The sequence below is a fragment of the Phaseolus vulgaris genome, chromosome 1, assembly GCF_051622355.1.
Source record: "Phaseolus vulgaris cultivar YP4 chromosome 1, ASM5162235v1, whole genome shotgun sequence".
Taxonomy (NCBI): Eukaryota; Viridiplantae; Streptophyta; class Magnoliopsida; order Fabales; family Fabaceae; genus Phaseolus; species Phaseolus vulgaris.
This window is the reverse complement of record NC_143498.1, coordinates 39670513-39676972: the sequence shown is the minus strand read 5'-3', so window position 1 is coordinate 39676972 and position 6460 is coordinate 39670513.

The following is a 6460-nucleotide window of genomic DNA, read 5'->3' as shown; positions in this document are numbered from 1 at the left end:
TGTAAGTATGGACAAGTTTGAATGTGATGAATATTGTCTTATGAAAACTGGAATGTTGATGAATATATGCAGGTGTAGAATATGGAGTGCTTCCAAATACAAAAAATTGATATTGCTGTGTAGAATGTTACATACGGATAAATCCGTATGTAATTTTGTCCGCTATTACATACAGATTTTACATATGGATTTATCCGTATGTAATTATATACGGATTTATCCGTATGTAATTATATACGGATTCAAAATCCGTATGTAACAGTTACCTACGACAGTATTACATACGAATTTTTATCCGTATGTAACTATGTTTTACATACGAATTTTGGCTGTATGTAATTTGAGTTTTTCTTGTAGTGAGAATGGTGCTGCCGAGAGGGTTGATATACCCCCTCCACTAGCCCCGCCTGTTCCGCTTTGTTCATAGAAGAACTCCATTCTTTGATTCATGGGCTCCTACTTGGACCAAGCCACGACACCCCAGCCACCACCGTGTTGTGAGTCACTAGGCAGGGCGCGACGCAATCAGCACCGTCGACGCCGCTATCAACATCACAACTTAAGGTCTGGTCATGGCTCACAAGTAGGGTGTAAGTGTCTCGTTTACTTACACACAATGGTGCTTGTTTGAAGTCAATTAAAAAGTAAGGGTGACGTTGGGGTCTTTATGGGTGTAAGTTTCTGAGGGATTGGCAGGTATGATTTATTTCTTGCGGCATGTCTTTTATTTTTTTTGTTTTTCGGGTTGGGTGCTAATAACGTTGGTATTTGGCCAAAAAGGGGGTTTGGTGTTTGTTGCAGGTTCTTGAGCTGGTCTCGGGGTATGAAGGTTTGAAGTTGTGAGGTAGCTTTTGGTGTTTTGAAGGTTTGTAGACAGGTAAAGTTTTTGTGGAATTTGAAGAGAGCGAGTTCATTTTGGCATGATATTGAGGTTTGTATTTGTATTTGTATTTGTGATTTGTATCCGTGTTTGTAGACATTTGGTTGTAGTAGTGGTTGTTTTGTGTGTATTGTTTAGATTAAAGACCGGTTATAAAAATTCGGATAGCTTAGTAGTGGATTCCTTTTAATGTGTTTTGTCATTCCTTTCTTTTGAGGCTTGGTCTAGAGTTAAATAGAGCCTGAAGATTGTTTGTTGGCCAAGTGCCGAGCAAGTTAACATTGGCCACCTTTTTGTATAAAGGTTAAGATACTTTTGAAGTGTCTATATAAGGGTTTGGACACTCCTAAAGTGTTTCACTTTATTTTACTTATTCTTTGCTAATAAAAAAACCATCAGGAAAAGCTTATCCTTAATAAAACTAGAAACAATAAATGACTTAGAAGGAGAGACACATACAATCCATATCTTATAATGTGAATCAGCTTTTAACACCCTTTAACATATAAGAAAGGCACAAGCCTCCTTTTTTCAAATCATGTCCAAACTTGAAAGTTAAGTTTGTAACACGACTCTCCCAGTTCAGAACCTAATGAAGGAGTGTCAAGAAGATTAAGAAGTTAGTTTAGAGTTCTGCTACTGTAGCAGCTTAACATTGTTGTGGCACTTAACATGATTAAGAAGTTACTCTGAATTTTTTCGAAGTTACCAATTTATAGGATTGAAATATTTTGACATATTTAATGTTTTTTTATTAAAATGAATAAATTAAATTAAAAAAATATTATAAAAATATTCTAATTCTGATACTATATAGAAAAACACAAAAATATCTTCAAACTTTATCCCAAAAAGATCTATTGCATAGTAACTCAACAAATAAGTAAAATTAGGCAGTTTCCCACCCATCTAAAACAGAAACGGAATCAAATGTTATTGGCACACTTTTAGATCACTTCCAAGAGCCAATTATGTTCTTCCACCAGATTACTCAACTAATTTATTTTTTATTATTAATAAAAATAATATATAATTTTTATATTCTGTTAATATTTTTTATTAATAAAAAATAAAAAATTGAAGTATTTTTAATAAAATTTCATGTTAAATATTTCACCATTACATGAAAAAGTATTATGAAAAAAGAAAAAAAAAAGTACGAGGACTAGATAAAAAAACCTATATATAATAGAACTATTAGACCAATCAAAACATAGATTTTTTATATTTTTTAAGAAAGAACTATGAAACATCTTATTCCTTATTAGACATTTTAAAACATTTTCTTTTAAAGATATTCCAAATCCGTTATTGATGGATTAATGTTTTGAAAGAACTATATTTTTTTTTTTTCATTTTAACAAATATTAGTGGATACTCAAAAGTATTTATGAATATTGATAGTTGATATATACTTAATAGATACCCATACTTATGTGGCGATGGCACAAAATAATATTGATCCAAAAGGGCAGGTATACACACAAACATAAAGATATGTTGACATCTTTTATATATACCATTGGTTCTACATCAAAAAATAAATAAATAAGTGTATGAAAATGATAGTCAATTTTGTCATGTTATTTAAGCTTTGAATATAACCATCATCCTCATCATAAAGTTTTAGAAATTAAGCATTTATTCTTTACCACACTTTATCTTCCTATACTTGTCAATTCATGCGCTAGATTGAATCAAAATTATGTTGGTTTGTAGCCCACATTTGTAACACCTCTATGCAATTTTCTTAATTATTAATTTAGTTACATTTTCGTAAATTAAGAAGTAAAATATTTAAAAGTTCCTTTTATGCAAATTTATTTCCTATATTTTACTAAGATAAAAATAAAAATTAAGACAAAGTTACACGAATATTTATATCATAACATTTATATAATTATTCATAACATTATACGTACACAAACATATAGATCCGAGAAAAAAAGTTATTTTTCATAACATAAATCCTAAACCATAAATCTAGTTAATATTAGAAAATATTGTTAAAATAAATGCACTAAATAAATTAGGATAATTTGACATATTGACCTATTTAAATTGGTATTATTATTTTATTTCACAAGATAAAAAAAAATTAAGAACAATTATTATGTTTTTTTTTTCAACAAAAGAACAATTATCACGTAAATAAATTAGATAATAAAAAATAATTAATATATTCTAAAATTGAATTATTTGTGTAGTGACTAGTCTTTTCATCATAGTTAATAAAAATATATAAGCTTATTTTATCTTACTCAAATTTATTCATTTAAATCTTCAAGATCAAAGTTTCAACTAGAAATTACTCTAAATATTTTTGTTATTATTATTATTTTTCAATTTTTATTACTATTTTTTTAGAGTATTAACAATCACCATTCTTTTATTAGAAAAAATAATAATAAAACTGAAATGTCAAGGTTTACAGTAATATCTAACATGAGAATTTTTTAAAAAAAAATCTGAAATATTTTAAAATACTCTAATCTATTAAAAAAACACAGATTATATATATGCATAACTATCAACTACATTTACGTCCTGATTGAGTTACATAGAAACTAAGAGAACTTGAAAGCAATAGATCCAACAGGAATGACTAAAATTCAATAATATCACAACTACCTAAAAAAACCACTCTTACCAACATCTACCCCACGTAGGAGAGAGCCTGTGGAGTTATATGAAAATAAAAATAAAAAAAACCAACCTCTGGAGATATATTAACAATCACCATCATAATACGTCATCATTATCATAAAATTTAAAATTAATATTTATTACTTTTTTATAATTTACATTTATTTACCAACCAAAAATTTATAATAATAATAAGAAGAAGAATAAGAATAAGAATAAGAATAGAATTAAAAAAAATTTATAAGTGTGGAATGTTAGATCTTGGTTTAACTAGTGAATTCATTATAGAAGCTAGTGTTGCTATATCGTTAGTGGTCCTTATAGATGCAGCCAAACCAATGTTAAAAGTCATGAGAGGCATGCGTGAGTCTGACACAAGAAAAACAAGATATATCCTTTTAAATAGCAATTATGACAAGCAAATTTGTGCACACCATTGTCTACAACATCCAAACTATTCACCATAAAAACATCTTCAAAATTATCAGTTTGTTGCATCACATTATACACTTATTTCATTTTGTCTTGTTTGAATAATTAATGTCCAGGAATGATATTATTGCAAGTGTTAACCTTCTAATAATGTGAAATATTCAAGTAGAATATTATCGTATATGTGTAGATCAAGCTGATTATTCAACTCACTCGTAAACATAGATGAAAGGTTATTATGTGTTATTTCTTTATTGTTTTTTTATCGACAAAAAATAAAATAAAATTAAGAAAGACACTTGAGGGGTGTCCCAACCCTTTGTTGGTTATTCAGATTTTATTATTATTAATTTTGATTTTATTATCCTACAACTGGTATCAAGAGCTAGGTTGTTATCATGAACTCTACCCAATTATCAGTCTCTATACTTGATGGAAAAAATTACAATCAGTGGTGTGTGCAAATGAGAGTTTTGTTTGATTATCATGAGTTATGGGATGTCGTTGAGAATGAAGTGTCTGCATTAGCTGCTAATGCAACTGAGGCGCAACGAGTAGCGGATCGTGATCAGAAGAAGAAGGAAAATAAGGCTTTGTATCTCATCCATCAAGGGATGAATGGCGAGACGTTTGAGCAGATAGAAGGAGCAACAACAGCCAGTGAGGCTTGGACAATTTTGTCAACCAATTATAAAGGTGATGACAAGATCAAGAGGGTGCGTCTTCAAACCCTAAGACGCCAATATGAACTGATGCAGATGGAAACCACAGAGACTATTGATGTCTATATAAATAAAGTTATTGCCTTGACAAATCAGATGAAGACCAATGGTGAAACACATTCGGAGCAGGCAAAGGTGGAAAAGATTTTGAGATCTTTAACTCCCAGATTTGAACATGTTGTTGCCGCAATTGAAGAGGCCAATGACATTTCATAAATGAAAGTAAGGTTATTGTCTGGTTCTCTACGAGCGCATAAGCAGCGGATGAATGACAATAAGATTGAAAAATCAATTGAACAGGCTTTACAAGCACAAGCCTCAATTGGTAGCTCCTATCATAAACATGGTAGCTATTTCAACGAAGGTCGTGGTGGCCAGAATCATGGAGGCGCTTGGCGCGGGGAACGTGGTGGTGGAGGATGAGAAGACATTTATAATAAATCAAATGTTGAGTGTTATAATTGTCATAAACGTGGCCATTATGCAAATGAGTGCAGATCAAAAGGTGATAATCATGTTGTCAATTGTGCTCAAGAAGAGAGTAATCACGTACAAGATGAAGAGTATCATACAATACTAATGGCAGCCACATCAAATGAAACCCCAAACAATCAGACTTGGTATTTGGATACAGGTTGCACGAATCATATGTGTAGTAAGAAGGAGTTGTTTGCAGATTTGGATGACTCATTTTGCACAAAAGTGAAATTCGGTGATGGCAGGTTCGTTCCAGTGACTGGAAAAGGGAGAATTCTTATCACATTGAAGAATGGTGATCACAGGTACATCTATGATGTTTTCTATGTACCTGATATGAAAAGTAATTTGTTGAGTATGGGGCAGCTGGCCGATAAGGGTTATGTGATGCACATAGTTGAAAATAAATTAGCAATTTTTGATAAAAAAGGTAGTTTGATTCTTAAATCCTTTTTATAAAAAACTCGCATGTTTCCAGTAGATATTCATATGGGTGATTTCAAGTGCTTGAATGCAATAGTGAATAATGAATCGTGGTTATGGCATTTACGCTTTGGGCACTTAAATTTTCAGAGTTTGGAAAATCATTCCAAAAGAAATTTAGTGAATGGTTTACCCCATATTCATCACCCTGATCAATTGTGTGAGGCTTGCATTTTTGGAAAGAATCACAGGATACCATTTGTTAAGGAGCCTTAGCGTGCAAAATTTCCTTTGGAGCTTGTTCATACAGATGTTTGTGGCCCGATGAACATATCATCAGTTGGAGGTAATAAGTATTTTTTAACCTTTATTGATGATTTTTCAAGGAAAACCTGGATTTATGTATTGAAAAGCAAGGATGAGGTATTCCACTGCTTTAAAATATTTAAAGCATTTGTTGAAAGAGAGAGTGGCAGACAAATCAAGATGGTGCGTAGTGATGGAGGAGGTGAGTACAAGTCTAATGAATTCAAGAGGCACTGTGAAGAACTTGGGTTGCAACATAACATAACTTGCCCCTACACACCTCAACACAACGGAGTTGCTGAGAGAAAGAATAGAACAATCATGGACATGGCGAGGAGCATGCTTAAAGCGAAAGGTATGCCAAATTATTTTTGGGCTGAGGCCGTAACATGTACGGTATATTTGATAAACAGATCACCCACTCGGAGTGTTCCTAACACAACTCCGATTGAGGCATGGAACGGAATCAAACCCAATGTGCAACACTTGAAAGTATTTGGGTCCATTACTTATGCCCATGTCCCTAAGACAGCAAGATCGAAGTTGGATGATAAGGCAGTGAAGACCATTTTCA